Source organism: Pseudophryne corroboree, chromosome 4 (assembly GCF_028390025.1).
Source record: "Pseudophryne corroboree isolate aPseCor3 chromosome 4, aPseCor3.hap2, whole genome shotgun sequence".
Classification (NCBI taxonomy): domain Eukaryota; kingdom Metazoa; phylum Chordata; class Amphibia; order Anura; family Myobatrachidae; genus Pseudophryne; species Pseudophryne corroboree.
In genome coordinates, this window is record NC_086447.1 from 821,829,656 (window position 1) to 821,852,826 (window position 23,171).

Genomic DNA, 23,171 nt, shown 5'->3' on the forward strand with positions numbered 1-23,171 from the left:
GACCGCGTCCTACCTTAAACTGATACGTGAAGTAGTTTTTGTTAAAAAAAAGGACCACTGAAAATAGATTTCACAATCCACATTGTAAAGTTAATGTAATTCAGTCAGCTAGCATGGCTTTTTAAGCACGTAGAAACAGAATTTCTCTGACGTCCTAGTGGATGCTGGGAACTCCGAAAGGACCATGGGGAATAGCGGCTCCGCAGGAGACTGGGCACAAAAGTAAAAGCTTTAGGACTAGCTGGTGTGCACTGGCTCCTCCCCCTATGACCCTCCTCCAAGCCTCAGTTAGATTTTTGTGCCCGAACGAGGCGCAGTCTTTTCGTGGACAAGCGGGCAAAAGGTTCCTCATTTCTGCCCCGTGACAGAGGGAGAGGAAAAAGGCTGCAGAAATCAGCCAGTTCCCAGGAACAGAAACCCTCTCCCGCCTCTGCCAAGCCCTCAGTATGACGCTGGGGCTTTACAAGCAGAATCAGGCACGGTGGGGGGCCCGTCTCAATGAATTTCAGCGCGCAGTGGGCTCACTCGCAAGTAGACCCCTGGATCCTTCAGGTGATATCTCAGGGGTACAAATTGGAATTCGAGACGTCTCCCCCTCGCCGTTTCCTAAAGTCGGCTTTACCGATGTCTCCTTCTGACAGGGAGACAGTTTTGGAAGCCATTCCCAGCAGGTGATAATCAAGGTACCCCTCCTGCAACAGGGAACGGGGTATTATTCCACACTGTTGTGGTACCGAAGCCGGACGGCTCGGTGAGACCGATTCTAAATCTAAAATCTTTGAACACTTACATACAGAGGTTCAAATTCAAGATTGAGTCACTCAGAGCAGTGATTGCGAACCTGGAAGAAGGGGACTACATGATGTCTCGGGACATCAAGGATGCTTACCTTCATGTCCAAATTTACCCTTCTCACCAAGGGTACCTCAGGTTTATGGTACAGAACTGTCACTATCAGTTCAGACGCTGCCGTATGGATGGTCCACGGCACCCCGGGTCTTTACCAAGGTAATGGCCGAAATGATGATATTCCTTCGAAGGAAGGGAATTTTAGTTATCCCTTACTTGGACGATTCCCTGATAAGGGTAAGATCCAGGGAACAGTTGGAGGTCGGTGTAGCACTATCTCAGGTAGTCTTGCGGCAGCACGATTGGATTCTCAATATTCCAAAATCGCAGCTGGTTCCGACGACTCGTCTTCTGTTCCTAGGGATGATCCTGGACACAGTCCAGAAAAAGGTGTTTCTCCCGGAGGAGAAAGCCAGGGAGTTATCCGAGCTAGTCAGGAACCTCCTAAAACCGAGCCAAGTCTCAGTGCATCAATGCACAAGGGTTCTGGGTAAAATGGTGGCTTCCTACGAAGCAATCCCATTCGGCAGATTCCACGCAAGAACTTTCCAGTGGGACCTGCTGGACAAATGGTCCGGGTCGCATCTTCAGATGCATCAGCGGATAACCCTGTCACCAAGAACAAGGGTGTCCCTCCTGTGGTGGTTGCAGAGTGCTCATCTTCTAGAGGGCCGCAGATTCGGCATTCAGGACTGGGTCCTGGTGACCACGGATGCCAGCCTGCGAGGCTGGGGAGCAGTCACACAGGGAAGGAATTTCCAGGGCTTATGGTCAAGCCTGGAGACATCACTTCACAGAAATATCCTGAAGCTAAGGGCCATTTACAATGCTCTAAGCTTAGCAAGACCTCTGCTTCAAGGTCAGCCGGTGTTGATCCAGTCGGACAACATCACGGCAGTCACCCACGTAAACAGACAGGGTGGCACAATAAGCAGGAGGGCAATGGCAGAAGCTGCAAGGATTCTTCGCTGGGCGGAAAATCATGTGATAGCACTGTCAGCAATTCCGGGAGTGGACAACTGGGAAGCAGACTTCCTCAGCAGACACGACCTCCACCCGGGAGAGTGGGGACTTCACCCAGAAGTCTTCCACATGATTATAAACCGTTGGGAAAAACTCGACAGGTATTGCGCCAGGTCAAGGGACCCTCAGGCAATAGCTGTAGACGCTCTGGTAACACCGTGGGTGTACCAGTCAGTGTATGTGTTCCCTCATCTGCCTCTCATACCCAAGGTACTGAGATTGATAAGATGGAGAGGAGTAAGCACTATATTCGTGGCTCCGGATTGGCCAAGAAGGACTTGGTAACCGGAACTTCAAAAGATGCTCACGGAGGATCCGTGGCCTCTACCTCTAAGAAGGGACCTGCTTCAGCAAGGACCCTGTCTGTTCCAAGACTTACCACGACTGCGTTTGACGGCATGGCGGTTGAACGCCGGATCCTGAAGGAAAAAAGGCATTCCGGATGAGGTCATCCCTATCCTTATCAAAGCCAGGAAGGATGTAACCGCAAAACATTATCACCGCATTTGGCGAAAATATGTTGCGTGGTGCGAGGCCAGTAAGGCCCGACGGAGGAAATTCAACTGGGTCGATTCCTACATTTCCTGCAAACAGGAGTGTCTATGGGCCTGAAATTGGGGTCCATTAAGGTTCAAATTTCGGCCCTGTAAATTTTCTTCCAAGAAGAACTAGCTTCAGTCCCTGAAGTTCAGACGTTGTAAAAGGGGTACTGCATATACAGCCTCCTTTTGTGCCTCCAGTGGCACCTTGGGATCTCAATGTAGTTTTTGGGTTCCAAAAAGTCACATTGGTTTGAACCACTTAAATCTGTGGAGTTAAAATATCTCACATGGAAAGTGGTCATGCTGTTGGTCCTGGCCTGGGCCAGGCGCGTGTCAGAATTGGCGGCTTTATCCTGTAAAAGCCCTTATCTGATTTTCCATTCGGACAGGGCGGAATTGAGGACTCGTCCTCAGTTTCTCCCTAAGGTGGTTTCAGCGTTTCACCTGAACCAACCTATTGTGGTGCCTGCGGCTACTAGGGACTTGGAGGACTCCAAGTTGCTAGACGTTGTCAGGGCCCTGAAAATATATGTTTCCAGGACGGCTGGAGTCAGAAAATCTGACTCGCTGTTTATCCTGTATGCACCCAACAAGCTGGGTGCTCCTGCTTCTAAGCAGACTATTGCTCGTTGGATTTGTAGTACAATTCAGCTTGCACATTCTGTGGCAGGCCTGCCACAGCCAAAAATCTGTAAATGCCCACTCCACAAGGAAGATGGGCTCATCTTGGGCGGCTGCCCGAGGGGTCTCGGCTTTACAACTTTGCCGAGCAGCTACTTGGTCAGGAGCAAATACGTTTGTAAAATTCTACAAAATTGATACCCTGGCTGAGGAGGACCTGGAGTTCTCTCAATTGGTGCTGCAGAGTCATCCGCACTCTCCCGCCCGTTTGGGAGCTTTGGTATAATCCCCATGGTCCTTTCGGAGTTCCCAGCATCCACTAGGACGTCAGAGAAAATAAGAATTTACTTACCGATAATTCTATTTCTCATAGTCCGTAGTGGATGCTGGGCGCCCATCCCAAGTGCGGATTGTCTGCAATACTTGTACATAGTTACAAAAATCGGGTTATTATTGTTGTGAGCCATCTTTTCAGAGGCTCCTCTGTTATCATGCTGTTAACTGGGTTCAGATCACAGGTTGTACGGTGTGATTGGTGTGGCTGGTATGAGTCTTACCCGGGATTCAAAATCCTTCCTTATTGTGTACGCTCGTCCGGGCACAGTATCCTAACTGAGGCTTGGAGGAGGGTCATAGGGGGAGGAGCCAGTGCACACCAGCTAGTCCTAAAGCTTTTACTTTTGTGCCCAGTCTCCTGCGGAGCCGCTATTCCCCATGGTCCTTTCGGAGTTCCCAGCATCCACTACGGACTATGAGAAATAGAATTATCGGTAAGTAAATTCTTATTTTACAGTATACACCTGGTGCCGTCACTGATTAAGTCAGAGCAGCTAATCTCAGGGATTTGATCCCAATATCCCCAAATATATAGAAATGAACAAAGAAATATAAGACTGCGCTTTGACTTAAAAATATATTTATATATTAATACATTAGAAATGCACTACAATACATAGATACCAGCCAGTATCCTAATACACATATATTACATATAAAAATTTTATATAGTATAACACTACTACAGCAATATATTCCAAATCGTCCTATAAGCTGGAGTTAGCCTCAAAAATATAAATGAGCACACTTTGTACCACACCAAAGCTTTTCCTACGGTGTTAATGCTTTTTCCAATGGTTAGTATTGAGAGCTTAAAGATTCATGCAATAAACACATGTATAAACTTCCATATAAGGGGTCAGTACCCAGCAGATATAGTTAAAAGCACCCTGCCATGCAGTCACTGACAATGGCCCTCATTCCGAGTTGATCGCTCGCTAGCTGCGTTTAGCAGCAGTGCAAACGCTAAGCTGCCGCCCTCTGGGAGTGTATCTTAGCTTAGCAGAAGTGTGAAAGAAAGGATCGCAGTGCTGCTACAAAAAAAGATAGTGCAGTTTCTGAGCAGCTCGAGACTTACTCCTAGCTAGCGATCACTTCAGTCTGTTCAGTTCCTGTTTTGACGTCACAAACACACCCTGCGTTCGGCCAACCACGCCTCCGTTTCCCCAGCCACTCCTGCCTTTTTATCTGGCACGCCTGCGTTTTAACACACACTCCCCGAAAACGGTCAGTTACCACCCAGAAACACCCACTTCCTGTCAATCACTCTGCGGCCAGCAGTGCGGCGGAAAAGCGTCACTAGACCTTGTGTGAAACTGCATCGGCTTTTGTGAAAGTACGACGCACGTGCGCAGTGCACACCATACACATGCGCAGAAGTGCCGCTTTTTCAACTAATCGCCGCCCTGCGAACGAAAGCAGCTAGCGATCAACTCGGAATGAGGGCCAATGTCTCTCCAAATGATGATGTAGACCTAAGCTTGTCTCACTGGTGGGTATTTCTGCTAGCTCCTTCCCCCAAGCATTAGGGTGTGCTAATGATAGCTGTGGCCAGCTCTGGAGTTTTTGACACAGGCAGAGAATGCTGCAGTGTCTGCACTAGTGTCCTGTCCTGTCCCAAATGCATTTCTCCACCTCCAAGTGGGTATCGACAGCTACCTCAGTGGTAGAAGTGACCCTTCTACCACTGAGGAAGCTGCCGACACCCACTTGGAGGCGGAGAAATGCGTTTGGGACAGGACAGGACACTAGTGCAGACACTGCAGCATTCTCTGCCTTTGTCAAAAACTCCAAAGCCAGCCGGACGGCCACAGCTATCATTAGCAGACCCTAATGCTTGGGGGAAGGAGCTAGCAGAAATACCTACCAGTGAGACAAGCTTATGATAAAAGCTGCTTGCTGAAAGATAACACTGGGATAGGTATTGTTAATGAATATACTGCAAAATGTTTTCTATTATATCTGCTGGCGTCTGACCCTGTCTGCTGGAGTCTCTGCATGTGCATATTGCATGAATTTTGAGCTTTTAAATACAGCTGTTTGATTATTACATCACTGGGAACGTTATTGTCAGTGACTGCAGTTCATGGTGCTTTCTATAAATCTCTGCTGGTTATTAACCCTACATTGGAGTGTATGCATATGCTTATTGTATGAACTTTGAGCTCCCAATACAGCTGCTTGTCTACATCATTTGGAGAGACATTGTCAGTGACTGCATGGCAGGGTGCTCTTAACTATATCTGCTGGGGACTGACCCCTTATATGGAAGTTTATACATGTGCTTATTGCATGAATCTTTAAGCTCTCAATACTAACCATTGGAAAAAGCATTAACACCGTAGGAAAAGCTTTGGTGTGGTGCAAAGTGTGCTCATTTATTTTTTTGAGGCTAACTTCAGCTTTACTTTTTAATTGAAATCTCATTCGGTACTGCTACTAATATATTATCCTATTATAGGACGATTTGGAATATATTGCTGTAGTGGTGTTATACTATATAAAATTTTTATATATAATATATGTGTATTAGGATACTGGCCGGTATCTATGTATTGTAGTGCATTATTTTTTTTTGCAAATAGTTTTTATTGAAGTTTTGAAATGAGCAAAAAACAAGAAGTTGCAAAAACATTTCTATATCATCTAGTACCATCAGAGAAACATCCTCTGGTGAAATTCAGTACCACGTATAACAGAAAGACTCGTGAAGAGGGATATCTCTCCTCCACATATGCGTCTCGTCTCCAGAGAAAGAAATATAAACAAGGCATAAAGGAGTATGGTCTAATACATTTTGTGGATTACAACTTCTTGAAGCAAAAGAGAAAGAGTAGGAGTAGGAGAGGGAAGAAGGGTTGTGGGAGGTAGGGAGAAAAAGACAGGGATTAGTAGTAGTGTTACTCTCAATGTAGGGGAGTAAAAGGAAGGATAGCGTAGAGAGACAAGGTTTGGGAAGGGGGGGGGGTTCTCCTCCTAACCTAAGGAGCTTTAACCGTGATTTATATCATATAACTACTGGAGGCATGGCGGATGGGTTTCTCTTAAAGAGAGGATTTGTGGTGTGTTGTGGTTTTGTATTCCAGCCATGGGCTCCAAGTAGCTATGAAGGAAGTGTTTCTCATTTCCAAAGATAGTATAAGGTCTTCCATTGCCATATAGTGATCTAAGCGGGCCGTCCATTCACTCATAGTGGGGGGCACTGTTGATTTCCAGTGGACTGGGATCACTGCCTTAGAGGCGCTCAAAATATGGCGAAGTAGTGATTTCTTAAGATGATGTCTAGGTATACGCGTGTGATTTAATAACCAAAAACCCGGGCAAAAGGGTAAGTCTTCCCCAAGGATAATGCTAGCTGTCTCCACCACCCTGTGCCAAAATGGTTGCAAAAGCGAGCATTCCCACCATATGTGTAGTGGGGTACCTAATGCGGTCCCGCATCTCCAGCACGTGTTGGGTACTCCAGGATAAATTTTTGCAAGGATATTTGGGCATCTATACCACCTTGTAAGTACCTTGTAGTGAGTTTCTAAGACTAGCACATTTGTAGTTAATGAGAAGGTATTTTTATAAATACCCTCCCAATCATCTGTGGTCACCAAACCCCCCAAGTCTAGCTCCCAGTCCCTGGCAAATTTTGGTTGGGAAGAAAATCTATGGTTCAAGATCCATTTGTAGAACGTGGAGAGAGTGTGTCTAGGGTATGTGTGGGAGAGGCACATCTGTTCAAATAGAGTCAGTGCTCGTATACCCTTTCCAGAAGAGCAAAAAGTCTGTAGATAATGTTTAATTTGGAGATATCTCCAGATTTCCTTATTGGGTAAATTCCATTTATTTTGCAGTTCGGGAAAAGGTATTATACCAGATGAGTCCAGCAGTTGGTTAGTTCTCAGGATGCCCCTTTCCTGCCACAAATAAAACGACAGGGAGTGACACCCTGGGGGGAACTCTGGATTCCCAAACAACGGTGAGAGTGGGGAGGGGTGTGCTGAAAGATGCGGGATGGAGCGTAAAAGGCGCCAGCACGAAAAGATGGGGCCAGCTAGTGGGTGCAATACCTGGGGGACCTTAGAAAGCCAGGGGGAGTTCTGGTTTAGAGAGGGAAGGGAGGCCAGTTCAATGTCTACCCATTGTTTCCTGTGGAGTTCTCTACTCCACTCCATGACCCTCGTAAGGAGTACTGCATGGTAGTAGGATAGAAAGTGGGGGAGTTGAAGGCCTCCTTGATGTTTTCGTCTAAAGAGGATCTCATGCTTAAATCGGGGTTTACGTCCCGCCCAAATGTAGTCTCTGATCTTTCGTTGTAGTAAGAGAAACCATGGTCGAGGGATAGTGACCGGCAGAGTTTGTAGTAGATAAAGAATTCTGGGCAAAATATTCATTTTGATAACCGCTATTCTCCCTATCCATGAGATTTTTTCCCCACCCCATTTGGAGAGGTCAGATTGAAGTTTTGATAGTAATGGGGGGAAATTTAATTGGTAAATCTGGGAAAGATCCCTGTGTAGGATTACTCCTAGATATTTTAATTGTGTTGGGTGCCATGCAAAGGGCGAGATAGATTGTAGTACTTGGAGGCTGGTCTGGTCTAGTGTTAAATTCATTGCTGTAGATTTTGACAAATTAATTTTAAAATTGGAGAGAGTACCAAAACGCTTGAACTCTTTAAGAAGGTTGGGTATAGAGGTCAAAGGATTAGAAATCACTGCAAGAAGGTCATCTGCGAACAGGGCAAGCTTGTACTCCTTCGTCCCCACCTGTAGCCCTGTGATGTCAACATTCTGGCGGATGGCCCTCGCCAGGGCCTCCATGCAAAGCACAAAAATAAGTGGTGACAGAGGACACCCCTGGCGAGTGCCATTGCGTATCTGGAACGGGTCTGATAATTCACCATTGATACGAACGCGAGCAGCGGGGCCGGAGTACAGGGCCCTAATTCTCTGGAGGCCTACCCTGCCCATGCCCATGTGCTCCAACATCCCCAACAGGAAATCCCAGTCCACTCTGTCAAACGCTTTTTCTGCGTCTGTTGAGAGGAGGATGGAGGGGGATTTACAAGTTGATGCGTAATAAATTAAATCCAGCACCTTCGTGGTGTTGTCCCTGGCCTCGCGGCCCGGAACGAAACCCACCTGGTCCGAGTGTATTAGTTTTGGGAGTAAGAGTTTTAAGCGATTCGCCATTAATTTGGCGAAAAGCTTCAAGTCCACATTTAGCAGGGAAATGGGTCTATAGCTGGAACATTGTGACGGGTCTTTGCCCTCCTTATGAATCACTGTGATATGTGCTAACATAGACTGGGGGGAGAAGAGGGACTGGTCGGAAACCTGATTAAAGGCTCTAAGCATCAGAGGTAGCAAAACATCCCCAAATGTCTTATAATATGCTAAAGAGAAGCCGTCAGGGCCCGGACTCCTGCCATTCGGGGTGGCTTTGACAGCCTCTTCAAGCTCTGCCAGAGTGTAGGGGTTCTCAAGTGACTCAACTTCTTCAGGTGTAAGAGTGGGGAAATTTATTTCACGTAAAAACTCTGCAATAGAGGCCTTTCGGGAGAGGTCAGATTCTGCCTCCGTGGGGCCTCTTAGATTGTATAACTGGGTGTAATAGTGTCGGAAGGCTGCTGCTATCTCAGTCGTGGTGTGTTGTGTTGTTCCCGTATGCGATTTTACTTTAGGTATAAACGATGCCGCGCGCTGGGCCTGGAGAGCCCGCGCCAGCAGCTTCCCAGGCTTGTTCCCCCATAGAAAATAACGACTACGGCATTTCCTAGCTTCTAACTTCAATCTGTGGGACATAAGCGAGTCCAATTCCTTCCGCGCCTTTAGTAATGATTGGAGGTTGTCATCAGACATGTTAGATTTATGGAGGAGTTCTAAGGCTTGAATTTTTTGTAACAAGGCCTCCCGTGCCGCCATATGTTGTCTTTTCCTATGGGCGCCCAGTTGAATAAGTTTTCCCCTTATTACACATTTATGGGCCTCCCAAACTACCACTTTGGAGATTCCCTCTGTGTCGTTAACTTCGATATAGTTGGCTATAGCCTCTCTGATCTGCTGCTGGCAACCGGGATCCTGGATGATCATCTCGTTTAGTCTCCACGTGTAGGAATTCGGGCGAGCAGGGGACAGACGTATCCCCAAAGAGACAGGAGCATGGTCTGTCCAGGACATGTTGCCCACAGCAGATGCCTCAGCCAGGTGCAAAAATCTATGCGGGATAAATAAGTAGTCAATCCTAGTGTAAGTATTGTGAGGGTGTGAATAAAAGGTAAAATCTCGAGTGGAGGGGTGTTGTATCCTCCAGACATCTATGAGTTAAAAGTTATGTAGTATCCTCCTAACTCTACGGTGCAATTTGTCCGAATACCTAGGGGAGGGGTTGGAGGAGTCTAGTCTGGGTTCCAATGACCAGTTTAAATCCCCGCCGAAGAGCAGAACCCCATTAATGTGTGGTTGGGCTTGTGTGAGAACTCTTTCCAAAAAGCCCGGCTGTATCTTGTTGGGGGCATAAACATTAAGAAAGGTAAAAGCTCTATTGGCGATAGTGCAGTTTATAAGCAGAGCCCTGCCAGGGACAAGTTTATGGCAAACAACGTCTGCCAGGGCGACATGTCTGGCAAATAGGATCGCTACCCCCAGAGTCTTACCCTCCACGTTATTGGAGAAATACCCTGTAGGGAAGTCTCGATTCCCGAGAGAGGGGGCCACCCCTTCTTTAAAGTGGGTTTCTTGCACAAAGGCAACGTCTGCTTTTTCGGCTTTCAATTCTCGTAAGGCCCTTGACCTCTTCTCAGGAATGTTGAGTCCCCGGGCATTAATAGAAAGTACTTTTAGTAACGCCATTTACCTGTTCCAAAAAGAAATAGTAAGTCTGGTCTGACACCGGTCCCATCGGCATAGGGTAGGGCTTGGGCGTTGGTGTGCCTAGGTAGTTTTGGAAGGGAGGAGAGAACCTGAAGAAGAGAAGGGGAGAAAGTAGCGGACAGAGGAAGAACAATAGAACAGAAAAGCAAAACAATATAGAACATTTGAACAAATGAAGACATAACACCGCTCCTGGTGAAACGAACGACGGGGACAGTGTTCCCGTCGATCGTACCAGGACCAAACATTGCGGTGTAAGTGGGGTAACAAGGGAGGGACGAATCGGCCCTCCAACACGAACTGTGTCAGTGTAACATAATTAGCGACCACGATAATATGAACATTGCATGTCGCAACAATAAGGGCAATACTGTAACCGAACTATGGTAATGCAGTCGAGACCGTGACAAAGTTGCTTCTGTCTCCCTCTATTCGGGGAACTGAGATGACCAGGTCCCTCGGGCATGATGTGACTATCAAACATAGAGACGGTGATCCGAGAGGCATCGTGTCCCTCAACCTCAGGGTGCCTCAAGGGAGGGAGTCTTTCTGTAGGAGCCGTGGTCCCTCCCGCAGTGACTCGACATATTGAAGCAGTCCTCTTTATTCCAATCAAACGTGGGTAGTGAGAAAAAGATGCCACTCCAAAGGTGGGGTGATTAGGTCTTCGTAGCCGAGTAGGATGATGAAGATGACGGGGACGGAAGGGAGCGATTCCGTTTCTGTGCTGCTGAGGGGGATCCCACAGTTTGGAAAGGTATATCAGCCTGGGGGGGTTGGGGGGGGCGAATCCTCGAGCCTACGGATTGCCATTCGGGGACCTGTACTGGGTCAATAGATAGGGTGGAGCAAAAGGGGGCTACATCCTCAGGGGTCCTGATCGTTGCAGACCGGCCATCATTAGTTGCTGTGATGCTGAAGGGAAATCCCCATCTGTATTTGATGTTGTTTTTGCGGAGGGCATCTGTTAGTGGTTTTAATTGACGTCTAGACTGTAGGGTGTGACGAGAAAGGTCCTGGAAGACCTGGATAGGTGAGCCGTTGAAGTCTAGGTCACCGGCGTTACGAAGTTTCCTGATTATCTCTTCTTTTTGGCTGTAGTAGTGTAGACGGCAAATAATGTCTCTTGGACGGTCGGACTGCAAGCCTCTGGGGCGCAGTGCTCTGTGTGCCCTGTCAAAGACGATGGGGTCGTTCGGGTCGGTTTCCAGGACTGCACCAAAGATCTTATTCAGGGCATCCGGGATGCTTTGCTGTGGTATGTCTTCAGGGATGCCCCTCACCCGCAGGTTGTTCCTACGACCCCTGTTGTCTATATCATCAAGATGGTCGTGCAACTTCCGAATCTCCTCCGCTTGAAGTCCGATAGTATCCACCAATGCGTGTTGGAAAGCGTTGGAGTCATCTCCCCTGGTCTCCAATATTTCAATGCGAGAGCCCAGCTGAGTCAGTTCCGACCGGAGTGAGGACACCTCAGAGTGGACCACATCCCGCAGTTTACTCTCCAAAGATGTAAAGTCCGCTTTAGTGGGCAGGGTCTGTAGGAGGGTGAGGACCTTCTGCATGTCCTGCTGTCCAGCGGGACTCCTATCTGGTGTAATCACCCTGGGTTCACCTTGCTTCTCCAACCTCTCAGCATGTGACGGAGAGGAAGGCGTCGATGGAGTCGCCATATCTGTATCTTTCCGGAGATTGAGAAACCTTCTTAAATCTGCGCGGGGGGTGACGTCAGACTGGCAAGCGGAGGTTTTCACTCCCCTACGTCTCCTGCGACTCATGGGTGGCAGGAAGGGGGTTTGGGCGTCGGAACCTGCACGGCCAGTACTGGAGCAGGGGTGTCGGGCGACCCAGTACTTCAGGTCATACCTTGATTACTCCCCCGGACCCGTATCCCAGGGCTTGGGGCTGATATTCACAAATCCCTATGTCGCCGCCTTGTAGAAGAGAGTATCATATGCAGTGGTGAGTGCGTTCGGTAAGACGCTTAATTACAGACATGCCTGGGTGGATGCGTTATCATGTCGGACCTAGCGAGAGACTGCAGAGTCCGCAAGACAGATCTGTGGTCGTTTGGGTGATAGAACGTGTCAGAAGGCGTCAGCCGGCATCCCTCGAGACGGCCCTACATGGCGGCAGGAGGAGGCATCTATTTTCTTTTGAGTGGAGACTTGCTGGTCGTACTGCGGTGAATTTTCATAGGCAAGGTGCTTTGTTATAATACAGACAAGTATAACAATAGGAGAGGTGAGATGTGACAGGGATCCACAAGGGGGAGCCTCACTTCTCTATGTCGGGCTAAGAATGTGCATTCCGGGTTAGGCTGGAGTTCTGTGTCGGCAGCTCCCTTCCCCGACACCTTAGTTGGCCACAGGGCTAGAAATCCCCCTAGTTCAGCTACTCTTAATGTGGGTGCTTTTCCAGGCTGCTATTCCTAGCTGTTAGAGGTGACTGCCAGGATCCAAAATGGCGCCGCCAGGTCACTCGCTTCAGGTGCCTGATGTATGTCCCATGTATATATATTGACCCCTCTTGCGGGGTACACTCAGTGGTGGCAGTGGCTTGGGTCTCCGGAGCCCAGGAGGGGTCCCAGGAGACTCGCTGAGTGCAGCGGCGGCCGCGTTCGGCCCCGGCAGCGGCACCACGTGACCGGCGTCTCTCGCACCAAGCTGACCGCCGGGTACACGGGGGATCGCCGCACCGAGCGGCTCGGCCAGGGAGAGACTCACCTAGGATAGATGTGGAGTGGTGAGTGGTGTGGGGGCTCCAGGGGTAATGGGGACAGCTCCTTCTCGGCCCTCCGCCGCAGGGCACCGAACTTCCGGTCCGCGGCTGCTCCGAGCGCGAGGTCCCGGCTCCAGCTAGCAGGGTAGGCCGCAACCCGCACGGGCACAGGGGGCACCCGCCGGCTCCGCGACCGCCCTGATCGATGCTTGGGGGGCCCGGGCAGATAGATAGGGGGTAATAATTCCCCGAGTAATAGTGCAATTTAGCAGTTAGAACTGCTACTATCTCAGGAGCTCGTGTGCTGCACAGCCTCCTGCATCCACGACCAGGCCACGCCCCCAATTCTTGTAGTGCATTTTTAATGTATTAATATATAAATTAATTTTTAAATCAAAGCGCAGTCTCATATTTCTATGTTCATTTTTAAGCACGTACATTGGTAGGTGTTTTAGATTAGTGTATGTTGTTTTTAGTCCCCATTACAAGTGTATTTATGTCATCTTTTTGATTCCTTCTCATGTGCTCCTAGCACCACTGCTCCCCCCATCACCAGCTGCTCTGGGCCTGCCACTTCCAGGACTGTTGGCTTATTCAATGGGGAAGTAGAGGATGACGACAACACCACCATCATCCTAAATTCCTTGGAGTATACGCTGCATGTGTCACAGCCACAGCAGCCACAACCTCCACTGCCCAGGCCACAGCCCAACATTTCCAATGTGGAGGAGATCAACATCTCCCTCCACCAATTGCGTGAACACCACTTGGCATTTATGGAGCACCAGACGAACCAGCTGGACTACATTGGGCTGCAAATGCAGCGGATGAATAGAATGCGGCAGTGGCACAGGGCACACACACCCAGATGGGTTTGCAGATCAATAATTGCAGGAATTGACCCAGGCCACACAGGTGCGGATGCAGGTGGCCCAGGATCAACTGCAGGCAACCCGGGAGGATGTGCAGGCCATCCGGGACCAAACCCAGATGTTTTTGGCCCTGCAGAGGGAGCTGGCAGCTCAAATAGCAGTCCGTGAAGGGCCAACTACAAAAACAGCCAGCTTCCTCCACTCCGGCACACAGAGTGGCTCACCAGTCGGCCCCCACAAACATAGTGCCCGCAGGTGGTGGGGCTTTGAGGGGTCAAGGGGCTTCCTCCTCCCAAGGTTTTTCGTTTTTCCCCTTTGTTTTCTTTCGAACAACTATATTCTGTTGACATTTTTGCCCATTTTTTCAAAATTAAGTAAAGTGTCCTTTTAAAAAATGTGTTTGTGTTTTTTTAATAACAAAAGTTAATTTGAAAGTCAAATGTATATTTAGCCCTAATGTGTTGTCATTGTATGCTTAGGTAGATACACTATTTAGGGTGTAGAATAAGGGAATTGTGTTTTGTAGCACATGTTAAAACATGATTTAGTAGGTGCATTTATCCTAATGGCTTAATATGAATTGTTTTTACACATACATGTATAATTGTGTCCTTCTACATCTTTGCTGCAGCCAGGCTAAACAGACGCAATGTTAATCTTTTTGCACATCAAACCCCTGAAAATGTGTATTGACCACAAAATGGTGTACTAGGTTGACAATCAGAGCCAGCTGAATCTAATGATATGCGGCATGGATATAGTCAGTGTGTAATTGCAACTATATCTAATTATGTAACAGTGTTTTGCTGGAATACACTGTAGCATGACATTTTGTATGCAAATAGTTGCTATTACACACAGAATATAGGCATGCTGCATATTATTTTAAAAAGCAGGAGCTGCTTGTCCGCTTTGTTTTAGAAGCATAATGAAGCAATGGGACACACAAGCAGCTCCTGCTGTTTAAAATGATATGGAGCATGCCTGTACACTGTGTGTAATAGCAACTGTATTTGCATACAAAATGTTATGCTACAGTGTTTTCCAGCCAAACACTGTAACATACTGTAATTAGAGGCAGTCGCAAATACTTTACACACTGAATATAGCCATGCCAGATATCATTAAATTCAGCTGGATATGCTTGTGCAACTTAGCACATTTATATGCCTCTAATACACATTGTACTGTATTTTACATTTAAATGTAAAATGACATGTACAGTATGTGAAGCATTTTTACAGATCAAAGTTTTTTTGTTTGTTTTTTTAGTGTCAAAATGTATTGAAAAGTGTGTATTTATTGCACATGTGTTGAAAAGTGTATGTATAATTGATTTCTAATGTTTTCATAACAAAATCAGACAAAAAAGGACACCTCTAAATTCTTTGAGAGTTATAGAGCTGTTATGTGTCTGACTTGCAATATCAGACTCCATTACATTGGCCGAGTTGTGTTCTTAACATGGCCAAAACAACTGGATCTAACTTTTTATAGGGCTCTCTACTTTAGAGCCGAAAGCGTCCAAAAAAAGCCACTTTGCGGCCGCTGATACATTAACCGACTTTGCAAAATGCCCAATGTTTGTGGCAATAGCCGCAAACATCAGACATTTTGCCGATATCGGCTCCCATTACATCCTGGCCTTGGTCTTCACTGTTTGAAAAATAGGTCTTCAAATGTTAAACCCAAAATTCATGTAAACTTATAAAGCTGCAGCAAATCTGTTTTGAATAAAACATTGTAAATTAAAGTATAAATGCAGAAAGAAGTCAATGCAAATTATGAATACATTAACATTCATAGATGTTAGAACTATGCACTCTACTAATGAAGGTCGTTGGTGTTATTGTACATGATTTAAATTGTCCCTTCTACTAATTACGATGTCATAAAAGGGAAATCTTCATGTATATGACACTGAAGTCTATTTACAATGCAGTAATAAGATGAAACGTCAGGAAATACTGATCACTTCATACATTTACTAAGATGTTAACCCCAGAGTAACCACAGAGTTCTCTGGTGGTAACTTATTTTACACCAGTTAATGTGGTGCAAAATAGCAACAGTCAAACACTTCTGGGTAAAAATACTACGATCCTGCACACACATGCAAATGCATTTCACTTTGGCCTTTTGAATGAAGCTACGGCGTGGTAAAAAACAATGGTGCAAAATTCAGCAACACTTATTGATAGTTACCTTCAGCCCCAGATTCAGCCCTAGGAATAGGAAAACTAGGTAAATGCCTAGGGCATTTGGAATGCCTAGGGGCACAAGCAGATTTTGCTGATTAAAATTATATGCGGCATGCCTCTATTCTGTGTGTGACTGTGGATGTATCTGCATTCGAAATGCTACGTTACAGTGTATTCCTGGAAATCACTGTAACCTAGCATTTTATATGCAGATACAGCCACAGTCGCACACAGAATATAGGCATGCTAATGATCATTTTAATCAGCAGAAGCTGCTTGTGCGTTCTAGTCACATAGCAGTGAAAATAAGACACAGTTTCTGAAAAAAAAAGGTGCCCGACGTTAGCAGAGCTGGATGGGTGCTGCATGGCATATTGAGGCAAGATGTATGAGGACACATCTGTATCCAAGCAGAGGCAGAGGTCACAGTGTCAGCAGGTGTGTGAGTGCTGTGTGTGGGTAGGTTCATTGTGCAATAATTTTCGGCACCACTATAATTAGTAATGTATATAAGTTAAAGCGGTACCACTGTGGGATGTAACGTGAAGAAGGGACACTATTGCATGATATAATGTGAATAAAGTTGCACTACTGTGTGGCGTAATTTGAATTGGGAGTACTATTGTGTGGAAATGCCCCTTCTTAAAAGAACATGCCCCTTTTAGGGCTGCGCGCCGAATGTGCGCACCTTTCCTATTTAAAATATAGGGTGTAGGAGCACCAAACAGAGGACAGCTATGACTGAAGGGGTGATGGTGATGGGAAAGAGGTGCAGGGTCAGAGGCGGAACTAGTAGCGGTTCTAGGGGCCACCAGCCAAAATCTTGCCTAGGGCATCATATTGATTAGAGTCGGCTCTGTCCAGCCTACTGCCATACATGGTACATAAACCCCACTGTCTCTATACTACTTGTGCCAGTGATATCTTTAAATAAATATGGTGCCTTCTGGACCAAACATTTTTTGCAAATACAATACTATTTTCTATATTTTACTGAACAATGTATTAAGCATAGATTCAAAGAATATGGATATGGATGTCAATCAAATTTAGTATATCACTGAACTAAAATTCCCAGTACTTACCGTTTGTATGCATTAAAACCTGAGTAGGTATAAACCTGAGTAGGTATAGAGTTTTTTTAATAATTACATCACTAGTGAATCAGTAACACAATTTTATAAGTCTAACAACAATACTTTACAGTATGCTACTGTCTCTTTCGTGGATTATAGAAGAATTCTTCCATGCTCACAAATGTTGTTAACGGTAGGAAGGTACTTGGGCTGTAGTGACATCTATTACTGCATACCTCCCAACTTTTGGGAGGTAGAAAGAGATACTCCTGTGCCCGCCCAGAAAAAGGGGCGTGGATTCACAAAAGGGGGGGTGGTCTAACGGTAAAACCGCAATCACGAGCCACATTCCCTTATCCCACCACTATGGGGGCATGGCCAGCGCTTGTGGGCTGCTGGCATACCCCCTGTCACTCTTGTCTCCGTGAATAGACTCCTAACTGCCCACCCCACACATCACCACCGCAGGACACTGCAGGCCGCGGGTGGGACAGTCCCAAAAAAGGGACTGTCCCGCGACAATCAGGACAGTTGGGAGGTATGTGACTGTAGTTTCATTTACAGGCAGCACTAAAACACAGATGCACTAAATCAAAGGTTTTAGAATTTAAAACTGCTGACTTCAGTCAAATAAGACATTATTTAAGTGAGTGATAACTGACAGGTGGAGTGCAGGAATAGCGAAGTAAACTAAAGTGCATTATTAAATGCAAGATATGTTAGTGAAGAGAAATGAAGGGAAAGCCAACATGGTTCTCTAAGGAATAAACTGATCAAACAAAAGGAGGATAAACAAGCCTATAAAGTGAGTATAAAATAAATAAGCAGTCAACCATTCTAAGGCACAAACAGAAGGAAAGTCACTATAAAAGGATGAGAAAATCTTTGTTATATGCTGTACCTCAGTGACAGAAAAAGAAAGAGTGGTATAGTGTTGCTGAAACCTGAATGGCTGGATATGCTGCAAGAGGCAAAGGTATTTCCCAGGGACACTAACAGGGGGGGGGGCTAACATCTATAGAGAACCAGGCCCGTCCCTGTCTGGTGGCATAGATGGTGTGACCACAAACTACTCAGTATTCACAATGGGTTTGGACAAGGAGGGGGTCATACCGAGTTGATCGCACACTAGCAACTTTTAGCAGTTGTGCAAACGCATAGTCACCGCCCACGGGGAAGTGTATTTTCGCTTTGCAAGTGTGCAAACGCCTTTGCAGCCGAGTGCAGTTTCAGAGTAGCTCTTGACTTACTCAGCCCTTGCGATCACTTCAGTCTTTTTGGTGCCAGAATTGACGTCAGACACCCGCCCTTCAAACGCCTGGACATGCCTGCGTTTTCCCAAACACTCCCAGAAAACGGTCAGTTGACACCCATAAACGCCCTCTTTCTGTCACTCACCTTGCGTTCGGCTGTGCGAATGGAATCTTCGCTAAATCCAATACTGTAGTTGAGGCCCATGTTTAGGAGTGTGGCCAGCCACCACAGAGGCTTGGCTAAACATTGGAGAGTGCATAGTCTAGGTACCTTGATAAATATACAGTAATAATAATAACAACAACAACAACAACAAGACCCTTACAGTGTTGCGGTGTTGTCCTGCATCAGACCAGTGGTAGTGTCCTGTGCATTAGCCATCAGTCATTCCAGTGACCAGGCAGTCACAGTGTTATACACTGCTGCTATATGTCCACTGCTACAGTATAATATTAATAACAACAAGTCCCTTACAGTGTTGCTGTGTTGTCCTGCATCGGACCAGTGGTAGTGTCCTGTGCATATCAGTCATTCCAGTGAACAGGCAGTCACAGTGTTATACGCTGCTGCTATGTGTCCACTGCTACAGTATAAAAATAATAATAATAATAATAACAACAACAAGTCCCTTACAGTGTTACTGTGTTGTCCTGCATCAAACCAGTGGTAGTGTCCTGTGCATCAGCCATCAGTCATTCCAGTGACCAGGCAGTCACAGTGGTATACGCTGCTGCTTATATGTCCACTGCTACAGTATAATAATAATAATAATAATAATAACAACAACAAGTTCCTTACAGTGTTGCTGTGTTGTCCTGCACCAGACCAGTGGCAGTGTCCTGTGCATCAGCCATCAGTCATTCCTGTGCAGCATATTGTGTTATATAACTCCTAGTGCTAAAGCTGCTGCCACTAGCCATGACATAGACGATGAAATGCCATCAACATCGTCTGCCAGAGGGCATGTAAGATCCAAAAAGCCAAAGTTCAGTAAAAGACCCCAAAAAATAAATTTAAATCGTCTGAGGAGAAACGTAAACTTGCCAATATGCCATTTACGACACGGAGTGGCAACGAACGGCTGAAGCCCTGGCCTATGTTCATGACTAGTGGTTCAGCTTCACATGACGATGGAAGCCCTCATCCTCCCGCTAGAAAAATTAAAAGAGTTAAGCTGGAAAAAGCACAGAAAAGAACTGTGCGTTCTGAGATGGTATCACAAATACCCAAGGAGAGTCCAAGTGTGTCGGTGGTTGCGATGCCCGACCTTCCCAACACTGGACGGGAAAAGGTGGCTCCTGCCACCATTTGCACGCCCCCTGCAAGTGCTGGAAGGAGCACCCACAGTCCAGTTCCTGATATTCAAATTGAAGATGTCACTGTTGAAGTACACCAGGATGAGGATATGGGTGTTGCTGGCGCTGAGGAGAAAGTTGATGATGAGGAATCTGATGGTGATGTGGTTTGTTTAAGTCAGGCACTGGGCGAGACACCTGTAATCCATGGGATGAATATGCCCATTGTGATGCCTGGGCAAACTACCAAAAAAGGCATCTCTTCGGTGTGGAATTATTTCTCCACAAATCTGGACAACAGGTGTCAAGCCATCTGTTGCCTCTGTCAATATGTAATAAGTAGGGGTAAGGATGTTAATCACCTAGGAACATCCTCCCTTATACTGTACATCACCTGCAGCGCATTCATCATAAGTCAGTGTGAAGTTGTGAAACTTTGGGTAAGAGCATAAGCAGTCCAATGACACCTAAATCCCTTCTTCCTCTTGTACCCAAGCTCCTGCAAGCCACACCACCAACTCCCTCAACGTCAACTTCCTCCTCAGTCAGGAACGTCAGTAGTCCTGTAGGCCATGTCACTGTCAAGACAGAGGCGTCCTCTCCTAACCGGGATTCCTCCGGATGATCCTTGAGTGGTACGCCTGCTGTTGCTGCCGCTGCTGTTGTTGCTGCTGGGAGTCGATTGTCATCCCAGAGGGAAAGTCGGAAGACCACTTGTACTACTTCAACTAAGCAATTGACTGTCCAACAGTCCTTTGTGAGGAAGATGAAATATGACAGCAGTCATCCTGTTGCAAAGTGGATAACAGGCCTTAAAACTTATGTTGGTGTTCGACGTGCGTCCGGTATCCGCCATTAGTGTAGTGGGATTTAGACAACTGATGGAGGTATTGTGTCCCCAGTACCAAATACCAGAGTCACCAGTGTCGAAAAATGCGGTTGTATCCAGTGTCCACTTAACCACGGACATGCGGACAATTGAAACAGGGCAGACTAAGGACTATATGACAGTGAGAGCCCACTGGGTAGGTGTATGGCCTCCCGCAGCAACAATGGCAGCGGCAACAGTAGCAGCATCTCGCAAACACTAACTTGTTCCTAGGCAGGCTACGCTATGTATTACAGCTTTCCGTAAGAAACACACAGCTGACAACCTCTTACGTAAACTGAGGGACATCATCGCAGAATGGCTTACCCCAATTAGACTCTCCTGGGGATTTGTGATATTGGACAATGCCACCAATATTGTGCGTGCATTACATATGGGCAAATTCCAGCACATCCCATGTTTTGCACATACAATTAATTTGGTGGTGCAGAATTTTTTGGAAAATGACAAGGGTGTACAGGAGATGCTGTCGGTGGAAAAAAATTGTGGCCAAACTTTCGACATTCTGCCACCGTGTGCCGAAGACTGGAGCGCCAGCAATCACTCCTGAACCTGCTCTGCCATCAACTGAAGCAAGAGGTAGTAACGATGTGGCATTCAATACTCTATGGGGTATATGCAATTCCGGGTGAATTGCGGCACTTTTTCGCCCGTTTTCAAATTCGACACAATTCGACCGTCGATTTCCGGCAGGTGGGTGCCGGAATTCGACATATTCAATAAAAAACGGATTCGACAGTCCCGCTGTCGAAAAACGTCTGAATTGACGGATTTTGATTCGATTTTTAAAAATGTTAACAAAAACGGTAAAAAACACGAAAAAAAATTGCGTGGGGTCCCCCCTCCTAAGCATAACCAGCCTCGGGCTCTTTGAGCCGGTCCTGGTTGCCAAAATACGAGAAAAAAAAATGACAGGGGATACCCCGTATTTTAACAACCAGCACCGGGCTCTGCGCCTGGTCCTGGTGCAAAAAATACGGGGGACAAAAAGAGTAGGGGTTCCCCGTATTTTTTGTACCAGCACCGGGCTCCACTAGCTGGATAGATAATGCCACAGCCGGTGGACACTTTTATACCGCTCCCTGCGGCCGTGGCATTAAATACCCAACTAGTCACCCCTGGCCGGGGTACCCTGGAGGAGTGGGGACCCCTTCAATCAAGGGGTTCCCCCCCAGCCACCCAAGGGCCAGGGGTGAAGCCCGAGGCTGTCCCCCCCATCCAAGGGCTGCGGATGGGGGGCTGATAGCCATGTGTAAAAATTAAAGAATATTGTTTTTTGCAGAAGAACTACAAGTCCCAGCAAGCCTCCCCCGCAAGCTGGTACTTAGAGAACCACAAGTACCAGCATGCGTGGGAAACGGGCCCGCTGGTACCTGTAGTTCTTCTGCAAAAAAAATACCCAAATAGAAACAGGACACACACACCTTGAAAGTAATACTTTATTACATACATGCCGACACATACATACTTACCTATGTTGACACGCCGAGTCTGGCCACGTCTCCGTCTGTCGACGTCCGGGGTACCTTAAAAATAAAATTATATACTCACCTGATCCAGTGTCCGGTTCTTTTATTGTAATCCTCGTACTTGGCAAAGAAAAAAAACCGCATAGCCGATCCAGACGGACTGAAAGGGGTCCCATGTTTACACATGGGACCCCTTTCCCTGAATGCAGAGACCCCCGTGACTGCTGTCACAGAAGGTCCCTTCAGCCAATCAGGGAGCGCCACGTCGTGGCACTCTCCTGATTGGCTGTATGCGCGTCGGAGCTGTCAGACGCGCATCACACAGCCCCCTCCATTATCTTCAATGGTGGGAACTTTGCGGTCAGCGGTGAGGTCACCCGCGGTCAGCGGCTGACCGCGGGTGACCTCACTGCTGACCGCAAAGTTCCCACCATTGAAACTAATGGAGGTGCTGTGCGATGCGCTGTCTGCCAGCTCAGACGCGCATAGGGAATCAGGAGAGTGCCAGGACGTGGCACTACCTGATTGCCTGAAGGGACCTTCTGTTACAGGAGTCACAGGGGGTCTCAGCATTCGGGGAAAGGGGTCCCATGTGTAAACATGGGACCCCTTTCAGTCCGTGTGGATCGGGTAAATGCGTTTTTTTATTTTGCCAAGTATGAGGATTACAAATATCACTGGACACTGGATTTAGGTGAGTATAATTTTATTTTCAGGTACACCCCGTGGATTCTACTTGGACAAATGGACCGAACGTCGTGTCTACATAGGTAAGTATGTGTGTGTGTCGACATGTATGCAATAAAGTTGTGCATTCAAGGTGTGCGTGTCCTGTTTTTATTTGGGTATTTTTTTGCAGTAGAACTACAGGTACCAGCGGGCCCATTTCCCCCCGCATGCTGGTACTTGTGGTTTTCCAAGTACCAGCTTGCGGGGAGGCTTGCTGGGACTTGTAGTTCTGCTGCAAAAACAATATTCTTTCATTTCACAAAAGGCTATCAGCCTCCCATCTGCAGCCCATGGATGGGGGGACAGCCTCGGGCTTCACCCCTAGCCCTTGGGTGGCTGGAGGGGGGGACCCCTTGATTGAAGGGGTCCCCACTCCTCCAGGGTACCCCAGCCAGGGGTGACTAGTTGGGGTTTTAATGGCACGGCCGCAG

The 23,171-nt window shown here is 47.0% G+C and overlaps 1 long non-coding RNA gene across 1 annotated transcript in view; it reads left to right on the forward strand.

Annotated features, from left to right (window-relative positions):
• LOC134911806 (uncharacterized) overlaps positions 1–14,203 on the forward strand; it is a 38,980-nt gene extending 24,777 nt beyond the window's left edge. Inside the window, exon 3 of the long non-coding RNA XR_010176855.1 lies at positions 13,488–14,203. This is a non-coding gene — a long non-coding RNA (uncharacterized LOC134911806). The remainder of the gene's footprint in view (positions 1–13,487) is intronic.
• Positions 14,204–23,171: the final 8,968 nt, after the last annotated feature.